Here is a 13,178-nt window from a genome sequence, read left to right as displayed (position 1 = left end):
ACGTGTTGTGTTCTTCTCTGCAGTTTCGCGTCATTTCTGGTTCGTTTTATTGCGTGGTTTTTCGTTACAAAACATGGTTTCTAGACCAGATAGAATCGTGTTGTTGTCAACTCGTTATTTGTTTGATTATTTTCAGGATTTAGACCGTACTATAGTACTGAAACAGCTCTCATTGAGTCACAAATGATTTGCTCTTATCATCCGATCGTGGTTGTATCTCTATGTAGTGCGTTGTTAACTCGTGTAGTGAGTTACCTCCTGTTGTGGATCAATCACGTTGTGCTGTGTGGTGTGAACAGCTAAACAACTTGAACACTCATGATTTCACTGAGAGCAAGTCATGTAGTGTGAACTGCACAGTTCAGCCCGACATTTTAAAATCATGTAGTGTGAACTAGGCATTACGTGCTTCACTGAAGCCCCGCCCACATCACTGACTCTTCACTCGTGGTCTCCTCTGATTGGCGACCGACGCCCGTTGTTGTTTACGAATCTCCACGACACCCTACGTCAAACAGATTGTGGCAAAATCGGGCTAAAATCGTGTAATCTGAACCAGGCATTAGATGACGTGTGACTATGTTCCTTATCACAAATCAATGTGAGGGCAAAATGGCCAGGATCTGTGACATGTGCTATCGATACATGTCCCCTTTCAAACCAAAGATAACTCAATCCAGCGATACTAATCATAAACAACAGGAGTGTTCGAAGAACCCAATTAGCCGGATCAGGATGAGCATGATGATATTATCTTGGATGAAAAAACACAAATACATGTTATTGCACCCCATAAACACAATCATGCAAAGAAAAAAAGCAGTAAACCTTTAATGTCTTTATATAGAGATCTGAAGCTCCAATATAATGTCAGTGTGTGACTGAATCTCAACATTAAGATATTCATCGATGATGTTCATCTCTCGTATCCGATCTATTCTATTCTATTCTATTGTAAATAATTTGAACATTTAATATGATTACAGCAGTATTTCCTGTTCTTGACACAGATATTCAACATCTTGGTGTGATTGTATTAATTGAGCATATTTATTAGAATATGAATCATGTGAAGATATCAGAGGACACTTTCATACACACAGTTATAGCAGACGATCTGTTCCTGATCCTTTAAACCATTAGAGAAACTCTGAGATCAGTCTGAGAGGAGAAACAATCCAGACATTTGATCAGAAATGAAGAACAAACGTCCTGAAGAGAGTTACAGGAGAGAGCAGAGACAAACACTCTCAGGAAATCAAGTCAAGACAAGACACTATTGACTTACAGGAATTTGAGGCGTACTGGAGCTCAAAGTGTCATTGGTCAGATTGTGAAATAATAATCAGAAACAGAGTTAGAGGTCACGTGCATTAACACTTACAGATATTTTATCTGATTGTAGAGTTTCTCTTCACTTTACTCTACAGAGCAGCTTCACATCAGCACGTCTGTCATTTTATCAGTTTTGAAGAGTTTGTGTTTTCATATTTGTGGACTGAAACTGATGAAGATGTTTCTCCCTGTTTTGCTCTGCTTGTGTTTCTGGCGTCTGGATGGTGAGTTTAATGTGTTTTTATGACTTCAGTTGTTTCTGTTCTGGTAACATGTAATAAATGTCTGGTTAGTTCAGTCGAGGAGGATCAACATTCACTGTTATTCTCATATAGAAATAATTAAACTGTGATTTTACTGTCAGATCAAGTTTGAATTCAGCTCTAAACTCAGTTATGGATTGATTAAAATAATATAAATATGAAGCTCAGATAATCAACAGCATTAGTTTTGGTGACATTAAACATTACAGTAAAAGTGTATTTTTATATTTACCATATATATATTTCTCTTTTCATTCATCATCTTTTATCTTTGCACTGCTGCAGAATTATTAATTTCACATTTAAAACAAGAGATTTTAAAGCTTTAATCTGTGAAAAACTCTGTTCTTCAGGAGGATTTGCTGATGAGCCAGTGCCAGTGTTTGAGGGAGATTCAGTCTCTATAAAGTCTCGTCTCACTGAAATAAAGGATGATGATGTGATTCAGTGGAGGTTTGGAAACACTTTAATAGCAGAAATCAATAAACGGGCCGACAGATTCACTGTATATGATGATGTTCTTGATGGGAGATTCAGAGACAGACTGAAGCTGGACAATCAAACTGGATCTCTGACCATCACAAACATCACAACTGAACATGAAGGAGAATATAAACTACTGATCAACAGTGAGATCAGAGAGAGTTTCAGTCTCAATGTCTACAGTGAGCCAAATATTTATTTAACTTTTTTATGTTTTAATCCCCACAAATATACCATTAATAATTTAAACTCTTTTTTTGCTTTTGGAGTTTAATGATGATATTCTCAAATTTAATTTTCTAACTATTTACTTTAATAAACCATCAAGTGATCGTTTTAATTTGTGATACACCCTGTTTCTGTTTGTTGTGTGTGTGTGTGTGTGTGTGTGTGTGTGTGTGTGTGTGTGTGTGTGTGTTTGTGTGTGTGTGTGTGTGTGTGTGTGTGTGTGTTCGGTGATTCAGGACTGAAGTCAGTGTTTGAGGGAGATTCAGTCTCTCTAAACTCTGACACTGAAATAAAGGATGATGATGTGATTCAGTGGAAGTTTGGAGATGAAGACACTTTAATAGCAAAAATCAATAAACAGTTCGACATCATCACTGTATATGATGATGTTCTTGATGGGAGATTCAGAAACAGACTGAAGCTGGACAAACAAACTGGATCTCTGACCATCACAAACGCCACAACTGAACATGAAGGACGTTATAGACTACTGATGTCTTCAGGAGGAAGATTATCATCAAAAGTTTTCAGAGTTTCTGTCTATAGTGAGTAGAGATCATTGTTCTTCTCTTTCAAATATTCTTATTTACTTTTTATATAGTAACGGGCAATCATAATAATTAAATCAAATATAAAAGATTTTTTATCACCATCAAATGAAAAACATTTCAGTATAACATCAACTTCTTCACAGTTAACAGGAATCGCAGCTTTTCTCTGTAAATAATACTGAGTTCTCTGAATATTTGGGTCTCGGGACTCTTCTAAAATAGATGATTTTACAGGATGATTTCTTTGTCTCAGAAGAAACTTTACAAAAAACACAAATACTATTTACATATTGAATTGTTGAATTGTTTATAGTTTGAGATGACAGACCGTATAAAAATCTCACTTGGAACCAAATATATTATTGTTGATTAGATTTGATCATAATTCTGTGTATTCATAAATATTAGCTGATGTCAGCGCTGATATTAGTGTTTATTGACTGATCTGATGTCAGTTTGATGTGTTTATTCCTCAGACTCTGCCCACTGCTGTGGTCCTACTGAAGCTGTGATCCGATTGGTCCTCTCTGCTCTGGTGGGCGTGGCTACTGTCATCATTCTGGTTTGACATCAGATCCAGAAGAGCTGAAGGAGATCAAGCACATATTCACACATCAGGTGCATGATTGATGATGTCATTTCTCGCAAACTGATTTGCATATAAGTATCTGTGAGATTTATTAATGTGGCTTTTTATGTTCACCTTTTCCAGGAAGTATCGAAATCTAAAGCAGAACGCCGAACTTTAATTTTTCTTCAAGTGTATTTTTTTTGTTCTTCTAGTTTTTTTTCTCATAATAAATACAGAATAATTGAGCTTGATTATATTTGAGATTTTTTTAAAGAAAAATCTTATTTGTAAGACTTTGTTTATACTTCTCAAATAAAAAAGCGAATAAAGAGACACAGATCTCACTTTACTGCTATATATTTTCTGTATGTATTTTCTTGCCTTTATCAATAAAGTTTCTCACTCTGAGGTTCAAGAGTCTCCATGATTTATTCAGAGGAATACAAACTTTATGTATATTTTAAATATTTCAGCAGTGTACCATACAGCTTTATTTGTACTTTTTCACAGGTGCTTCGTATAGCCTATCTGTAAAAATATTTATTTGTATTAAAGGGATACTCCGCCGTTTTTTCATATTAAACTATGTTATTCCCTTAACTAAGACGAGTTGATACACCTCTGTCGTCTCAGTGCGTGCATTCAATCGCTCTGGCGCGCGAGACACTTTGATAGCATTAGCTTAGCCCAGTTCATTCAATATGAGCCAAGCAGAGAAGCGATCAAACACCTCCACGTTTTCCTTATTTAAATACAGTTACACGAGTTGAGTAACTCGACCTAGGACGGTGACACAACATAAAACGTCGCGCTTTTCTAAGCGTGTGAAATGGATAACTAGATTTTATGGCGAAATACCACAAGCTGCTGGCACTGAATCAACATGATGCTTCAGTTAGCACTGGCCAGCTGGTGACGCTGTGTCTATAACTACATTTAGTCATGTAGAGTCTTCAGACCAGGGCATTATCAAACATGTGAAGTGAGGGAGATTGGATATTACATGCTTGAGTTACAACAACTGCCTGTTTAATGCTGATAATAGCATGCTTTAGCACTTAGCTTAGCACATGAGTTTCAACTAGAGTTTTAAAAGAGTTATTTTGCCTTAAAATAGTTATTTTGCATTTTGCTTCATCAAAATATTAAACTCTGAAGTTATGAACAAGCATTTCTCATCAAATTTTCCCCAAAACCAAAACTTTCTGGTACTCTAAATGAACGATTACACTTACAGGTCACTGTATATTTGCATTAATGTGCACTAATGGATTTTGTTGTAACAACACAGGCAAACATTATATATTTGATTTAGTGGCTTTTTAGTCAACTTAACCCTGCAATGGTTTTTCTCTTTTATTTTATCTGTACTAACATCAGTGTGTCTGGTTTGATCTGTCGGGGGATAAACAGCTTCTGCTGGATGTTTGTCGTCTCTGTGTGTGTCAGCAGTTTGTGGCTGAAGCGTTTCTTTAACTCCTCTAACAATCTTCCACACAAAACGTCTTTACACTGAAATAAAGTGAATAAGAGTCACAGGTCAAATATGATTGACAGCTCACAACACTAAATAACACACCAGATTTCTAATCTAATCCAATATTTCTAATCCAATATTTCTCATTTCTGCTATTAATTTTGATTCAGGGCCAGAATTCATTTATAAATGTGAGATCAGCAAAAGCTTGTTGATGTTCGTGATGTTAAAGGAGACGAGTGTGTGAGCGGAAACTAACTGATGTTGGGGGAGGATTCACACACAACCAGATAAATATCAGTTCAGTCTTCCAGATCTGAGTGTTTCAGACATTAAGAGTTACTATCGTGGGCTTTTCAGTGAACCGATGATGAAGATGTTTCTCAAATTAGTTTTGCTCTGCTTGTGTTTCTGGCGTCTGGATGGTGAGTTTAAATGTGTTTTCATGACTTCAGTTGTTTCTGTTCTGGTGTGATAAATTACTGGTTAAATTAGTCAAGTCAAGTCACATTAATTTATATAGCGTTTTTTACAATACAGATTGTATCAAAGCAGCTTCACAGTGATAACATGAAAGTAGTCCAACACAGATCAATAATATTGTTAAATATTAAATATCCCCAACTAAGCAAGGCGACAGTGGCAAGGAAGCAAAACTCCATCAGATTGAATGGAGAAAAACACCTCGGGAGAACCCAGACTCAGTCGGGGGCCAGTTCTCCTCTGGCTAACGAAAGAACAGTGTAATCACTGTTATCACAAATCAATCACAAAACAAATTGGATCGAACCATTAAGAGAATTGTCCATTTCCATCTGTTTGGAAGTCGAAGTAATCACGCCGGTTTAGAGACGAGATGTTGAGGATCAGTGCCGATGGCTGTCGTGTCGATTTAAGGATGAGTCCCCACCATAGAGGGTCCCTCGGGATAAACAGAGAAACTGATATTAGCGCAGACGCCATCCTTCTTTTGATGTACCAAGTACATCAGGATTTACGGGACGTGTTCCCGGTTCCGGCTGATCTAAACTATGCAGCTTAATTTGAATTTAGGAAGTCTATCAGATTTAAACTGTTCAGACAATTTGAACTGCGGCGCAAACAAACATGGCGGCGCCCATCTCACAATTTACTGTAATCATCAGGATTGCGATGTTTGATAGAGAGCAACGCAGTGTTGACAGAAGCGGCTAATATGATGTCACTTCCTGGTTCTAATATTTTTTTTTTCCATTTATAAATCTATTTCTCTTTTCGTTCATCATCCATCATTTGTCTTTGCACTGCTGGAGAATATTATTACAGTTTTTTACAGTCGCTAGGACACATTTCTCAATACTTAGGTCACTTTTTCAAAACTCTTCACACAGTGAGCACAACAGAAGTATATGTGGGCTAAACTGTGGATCAATTATCATTGCTTTGGCACAAAATGCATTCAATGACTTCATCTTTCAAATTACATTAATTCTTTTCTCACTTCGACACAACAACCACCAAAACTCTGTGTTCCTATAGGCCAATTTGCATATGCTTACACACTGTTTTCAAAACAGTTAAACTTATGTTCAAAACAATAACATAATACAAAACTGAATAAGACAGCAATTTGCTACATTTCTACAGTAATATTTTAATGAAATATATTTTGCATCTTAAAATTAAATGCTATAAAAATAAGTGGACAATTGGACCAACCACAGCTGATTCTCATTGTAGATGAACATCTACACAGGTGCTACTCTTTCTATTTCATTACAAAAGGAGACAACTGCTGAAGAGTTTTGTATTGTGATGTAAACATGGACCAAGCCAGAAACAGAGAAGTGGCTGAAAGAGGAAGAAGAGGGGCTGGGAGGGGGCGAGGAATACGTATGCGTGGTGGAAGAAGAATACTGTAACATTACTATTGTATCTGTATCAGTGGATGGTGTGTATACAAATTCTTGTACTTTGGAATTACTCAGTGCAAAAAAATAAAAATAAGACATAAAATATATTGAAGCATTCTGCATCATGTCTGATTCATTCCAGTAAACTCTATTGCAGTGAATTATAAACAAAGATTGTATAATGCTACATGTTGTTAGTGTTCTTTAGGTCATTGTTTTGTGGGTGACAAAGTGTGTTTGTTGGCTGTCAACCTTTGCTAGTGTTATGGAAGAATGTGTAGATTTGAGAAATGAATGAAGTGTTTTGGTAGTTTTAGTGCATTTTGAATGTGAAATTAACTGCTGTGCTGAGCTGAAAGCTGGTTAGGAGAACTGTGTGAAGAGTTTTGAAAAAGTGACCTAAGTATTGAGAAATGTGTCCTAGCGACTGTAAAAAACTGTAATGTCACATTTAAATTATTAAATTAAAAGTATTTTATTGAAGCTTCACCAAACCAATATTAAGTGATTTTAAAGCTTTAAACTCTGTTCTTCAGGAGCGTTTGAGAAGCCATTGATAGTGTTTGAGGGAGATTCAGTCTCTCTAAACTCTGATCTCACTGAAATAAAGCGTGAAGATGTGATTCAGTGGAGTTTTGAAGATGAAAACCCCTTTACAGTCTATGGTAAAAACACATTAATAGCAGAAATCAATAAACGGGCTGACAGATTCACTGTATATGATGATGTTCTTGATTGGAGATTCAGTGACAGCCTAAAGCTGGACAAACAAACTGGATCTCTGACCATCACAAACATCACAACTGAACATGCTGGAGATTATAAACTACTGATCAACGGAATAAGAAGGAATTTCAAGCTCTTTGTCTACGGTGAGTTTCAGCTGTTTTATATTTTAATCAGCACAAAGATTCAAATTATTAATCCAAACTCAGTTTTGCTTATGTTTAATGATTCAATAATTCATAGTTCAAACTCCATTTTCCTTTTGGTGTTTAATGATGATATTCATTTAAATTTAAAATTTAAACATATTTATTTTTATAAATCATTATCTGATCATCTTAATTTGTGACAAACTCTGTTTCTGTTTGTTCTCTCTCTCTCTCTGTGTGTGTGTGTGTGTGTGTGTGTGTGTGTGTGTGTTCGGTGATTCAGGACTGAAGTCAGTGATGGAGGGAGATTCAGTCTCTCTAAACTCTGGTCTCACTGAAATAAAGGATGATGATGAGATTCTGTGGAGGTTTGAAGATGAAAACACTGTAATAGCAGAAATCAATAAACGGTTCGACAGATTCACTGTATATGATGATGTTCTTGATGGGAGATTCAGAAACAGACTGAAGCTGGACAAACAAACTGGATCTCTGATCATCACAAACACCAGAACTGAACATGAAGGAGTTTATAAACTTATGATGTTTTCAGAAAGATCAAAAGCATTCAGAGATTATGATAATCTACATATTAAGAGTTTTATTCTCACTGTTATTGGTGAGTTAAAATAACGTTTACAACTTTTTTTAATTACACAATTTAAATGAATTCATATACCATTCTGTTTTTGTTATTATATATTGTTTATTTTTAATGTAAATTTCAAATCATTCAATTTAGTAAACCATTATAAAGTGATTTAACAGTATTAATCTGTGACAAACCCTGTTTCTGTTTGTTCTCTGTGTGTTTGACAGATGAAGTGAAGTCAGTGTCAGTGATGGAGGGAGATTCAGTCTCTCTAAACTCTAATCTCACTGAAATAAAGGATAATGATGTGATTCTGTGGAGGTTTGAAGATGGAAAGACTTTAATAGCAGAAATCTATAAACAAGCCGACAGATTCACTGTATATGATGATGTTCTTGATGGGAGATTCAGAGACAGACTGAAGCTGGACAAACAAACTGGATCTCTGACCATCACAAACATCACAACTGAACATGAAGGAGATTATAAACTTCTGATGTTTTCAGAAAGACCAAAAGCATTCAGAGTTTCTGGACTTGATAAACTACAGATTAAGAGTTTTATTCTCGCTGTTATTGGTGAGTTAAAATAACGTTTACAACTTTTTTTAATTACACAATTTAAATGAATTCATATACCATTCTGTTTTTGTTATTATATATTGTTTATTTTTAATGTAAATTTTAAATCATTCAATTTAGTAAACCATTATAAAGTGATTTAACAGTATTAATCTGTGATAAACCCTGTTTCTGTTTGTTCTCTGTGTGTTTGACAGATGAAATGGAGTCAGTGTCAGTGATGGAGGGAGATTCAGTCTCTCTAAACTCTAATCTCACTGAAATAAAGGATGATGATGTGATTCTCTGGAGGTTTGAAGATGAAAACACTTTAATAGCAGAAATCAATAAACGGTTCGACAGATTCGCTGTATATGATGATGTTCTTGATGGGAGATTCAGAGACAGACTGAAGCTGGACAATCAAACTGGATCTCTGACCATCACACACATCACAACTGAAGATACTGGACGTTATAATCTACTGATGTATTCAGGAAGATCAAAAGCATTCAGAGTTTCTGAACTTGATAAACTACAGATTAAGAGTTTTATTCTCGCTGTCATTGGTGAGTTAAAATAACGTTTACACCTTTTTTTTAATTACACAATTTAAATGAATTCATACACATTTTGTTTTTGTTATTATATATTATTAATTTTTAATATAAATTTTAAACCATTCCATTAAATAAATCAATAATGTCAGAGTATTGGGTATGTCCCTTTAAGGGGAAGCCTTATATGGAAAGGGGACCAGAAAAAACGTGACCTCACGTGGAGAAGTACGGGTATACTGAGAGCTCTGTTATATGTGAATGTTCTGTTAATAAATCAAAGTAAATAGTCATCTTCAGCCTCCTTCCTTGACAATTATAAAGTTATTTAATAGTATTAATCTGAAACCCTGTTTCTGTTTGTTCTCTGTGTGTTTGACAGATGAAGTGAAGTCAGTGTCAGTGATGGAGGGAGATTCAGTCTCTCTAAACTCTGATCTCACTGAAATAAAGGATGATGATGTGATTCTGTGGAGGTTTGGAAAGACTTTAATAGCAGAAATCAATAAACAGTTCGACAGATTCGCTGTATATGATGATGTTCTTGATGGGAGATTCAGAGACAGACTGAAGCTGGACAATCAAACTGGATCTCTGACCATCACAAACATCACAACTGGACATGATGGAGTTTATAAACTAGTGATGTCTTCAGGAACATCAAAAGCATTCAGAGTTTCTGTCTATAGTGAGTAGAGATCATTTGTTTTCTCCTTCAAATATTCTTATTTACTATTTACATATCGAAATGTTAAATTGTCTGAAATTGTCTAGTTTGAGATGACAGACCGTATAAAAAAACTCACTTGCAATAGAATAGATTGTTGATTAGATTTGATCATATTTCTGTGTATTCATAAATATTAGTTGATGTCAGCGCTGATATTAGTGTTTATTGACTGATCTGATGTCAGTTTGATGTGTTTATTCCTCAGACTCTGTCCACTGGTGTGATCCTACTGAAGCTGTGATCCGATTGGTCCTCTCTGCTCTGGTGGGCGTGGCTACTGTCATCATTCTGGTTTATGACATCAGATCCAGAAGAGCTGAATGAGATCAAGCACATATTCACACATCAGGTGCATGATTGATGATGTCATTTCTCACAAACTGATTTGCCATATATATTTGTGAGGTTTATTACTTTTTGGCTTTATATTTTTTTTTTTATCTTCTCTACTGAAATCTAAAGCAGAACGCTGAACTTTCAAGGTTCTTCAAGTGTGTTTTTTGCTCTTCTGGTGTTTTTTTCATAATAAATACTGAATAATTGAACTTGACGATTTTTGAGGTTTAAAAAAATCTTATTTGTAAGCTTTATTGTTGATATTTCTCTCAGATACAAAAATATTAATAAAGAGACACAGATCTCACTTTAAACTGCTGTATATTTGCTGTATGTATTTTCTTGCCTTTATCAATAAAGTTTCTCACTCTGAGGTTCAAGAGTCTCTCCATGTTTTATTACATTTATTATGTCGAGCGCCTCGTGGAGGAATACTAACTTTATGTTAGATATTATTTAACAATACTGATAGGACTACTGTTTTTCTATCTACAATAATAAACAAACAACTTCCACCTGAGAAAATACTGATTTGGGCCACATTATAATATACTTTGAGATCACAGTGAAATACATAAACACAACATCTCGATCCTCCATTTCCTCCGACAGGGAATGATAAAGTCTTTAAATCGCTAGTGTGATTTGTCTCTGTGGTCTCGTCTGAGGAGCAACTCCTCCATCTAGTGGCTCACCCTGAACTCACATGTTATCAGGAGTTATTCACTCAGATCCAGTGATTGTTACTCAAGAAAGCCACTAGATGGCGCTGTGTTCAGTGTTATGTGACGAATACACTGCAACGAGTAATGAAGAATAAAACAAGAAAATAAACTGACATGTTGAGACAACACTTTATTCAAATCACTGAACAAAACTTGATATAAGGAGTGAACTTAAAATAAAAAACAGATCACTGGATATTTTCTCTTTTTCAGACCATTCTCTGTAAGTCAAGTCACCTTTATTTATATAGCGCTTTTTACAGTACAGACTGCTTCAAATTTCAGCTTTACAGAGATAACAGGAAAATAATACAGCAAAGTTTGGAGAAAGTTTTATTGTCCAACCCCTGTAGGATATAATGCAGTCCCAGTTGACGGTATCATCCACAGACCTGTTTGCTCGATATAACCAAACGCATGTCGTGTCCATATAGTCACACACACAGTACACTTCTAAGTCATTTGAGCTTGTCCTGCAAATTCAACACATCTTCATTTGAACAGTGTATTTAATTTTCAATCATAGTACTGTTTGCAATGTGTTTTATCTTCTTATTTAATCGTTCGGGCTGTCTTATAATTTTTATTAACTGCTGAGCCTGATGAATCGGTTCGTTTCGAAGGAAGTTGATTCGTAGTGGAAGATCTTTGCGAGCTAATTTCTCTCTTTCTTCTCCATCTTGAGAGCTCTCTATGTGTTGCCCCTCTGGAGGTGTTCAACTATAAGATCGTCCATAAAAATCTCAACCTTGTCTGTGTAAGACCTTCGTTCATCTTCGGAACACACTTGCTGCGTCCCAATTCGCACACTATCCGTCCTAAATAGTATTCGAAAATAGAATTAGTGCGTCCCAAACCGTAGTATGTTGAAATGAGTGTTTCAATCTACTTTTTCCGGTCAGAATCCGAAGTGTAGATCGATGCACACTCTAACGGCTGATATTGCCCACAAACCATTGCGCGTTGGACGAGGATTCGGTTAGAACTACAAACACAAGTAAAAAGTGTTAAAAAACTACAGACACGGAGGACGCGCGAGGTTATGTCGAGAGGTTTAGATAAAGAGGTTTGAGTGATTAATTAACACTATCTGACCTAACGAAAATTAATTTATTCAATGTTCACCACATTATATTGCATCTGCATCTGCATTTTATAGCCATTACTTTTTAAATGCATCATTATATTCAAATTGCAAAACACGAGGAAAGTATACACATGAAAGACCCATACTGGCAGATTAACGTGCTCTTTTTTCAAATTAGATAGAATGGAGGATTTTAACTGTGACGAGATGATTGACAGGGCAGTTTACGGTGACAGGATGCACGCAGCACGCGACAGAGCCGTCCGTTAAAGATGACGTGATAGTACGTCCCAAAGCTTGCCTACTCTTTTGCTACACACTCAAAAGTATGTACTTTTTCCTCACAAAAAGAGTACATACTTTTAGGGAGTAGTATAAGTAAGCGAATTGGGACGCAGGGATAGAGATGAGGACGTTCTTCTTCGACTACTTCTTGTTACCGGCTGCTCACCGCTTAGGAGTATTACCGCCCCCTACAGTATAAGATGATGATCCATATATAAAGCGCTCCAGATTGTAAGGCGCACAGCACTGTCGTATTTGAGAAGATTAAAGGCTTTTAGGTTCGCAAAATGCGGTAATTGAAACGCGTTTGTACAGCGCGCGTCTTCCTCTGCTTGTAAACAGAAAGTTTTGTGCTTCCAGCTATATCAGCACATCATCTTATACGGTAGGGGGCGGGAATACTCCTAAGCGGTGAGCAGCCGGTAACAAGAAGTAGTCGAAGAAGAACGTCCTCGTCTCAGTTCTCGCGCATGCGTTCTGGAAATCTCTTCAATTCTCGTGTCAAGGCCCATAAGAAAGTAATGGAATCAGGGACGTGCACAGGGGGGTTGCTCAGGTTGCCCGGGCAACTGCCCATATGCCCTTCTCGACTCAGGTTGCCCTTCCGAGGAAAAAAAAAATCGTACAATGG

At 36.2% G+C, this 13,178-nt stretch overlaps 1 non-coding gene across 1 annotated transcript; it reads left to right on the top strand.

Moving 5' to 3' along the window:
• Window positions 1-458: 458 nt before the first annotated feature.
• LOC120486377 (uncharacterized) lies at window positions 459-10,819 on the top strand. Its single transcript, XR_016146029.1, has 10 exons — window positions 459-1,559; window positions 1,952-2,263; window positions 2,546-2,854; window positions 3,337-3,478; window positions 7,337-7,672; window positions 7,959-8,294; window positions 8,501-8,845; window positions 9,046-9,396; window positions 9,767-10,072; window positions 10,320-10,819. It is a non-coding gene; the product is annotated as an uncharacterized LOC120486377 (transcript).
• Window positions 10,820-13,178: the final 2,359 nt, after the last annotated feature.

The sequence above is a fragment of the Pimephales promelas genome, chromosome 2, assembly GCF_988280905.1.
Source record: "Pimephales promelas chromosome 2, fPimPro1.hap1.1, whole genome shotgun sequence".
Classification (NCBI taxonomy): domain Eukaryota; kingdom Metazoa; phylum Chordata; class Actinopteri; order Cypriniformes; family Leuciscidae; genus Pimephales; species Pimephales promelas.
The sequence above is the reverse complement of the archived record's forward strand: the minus strand, read 5'-3'. Positions and strand labels throughout refer to the sequence as shown.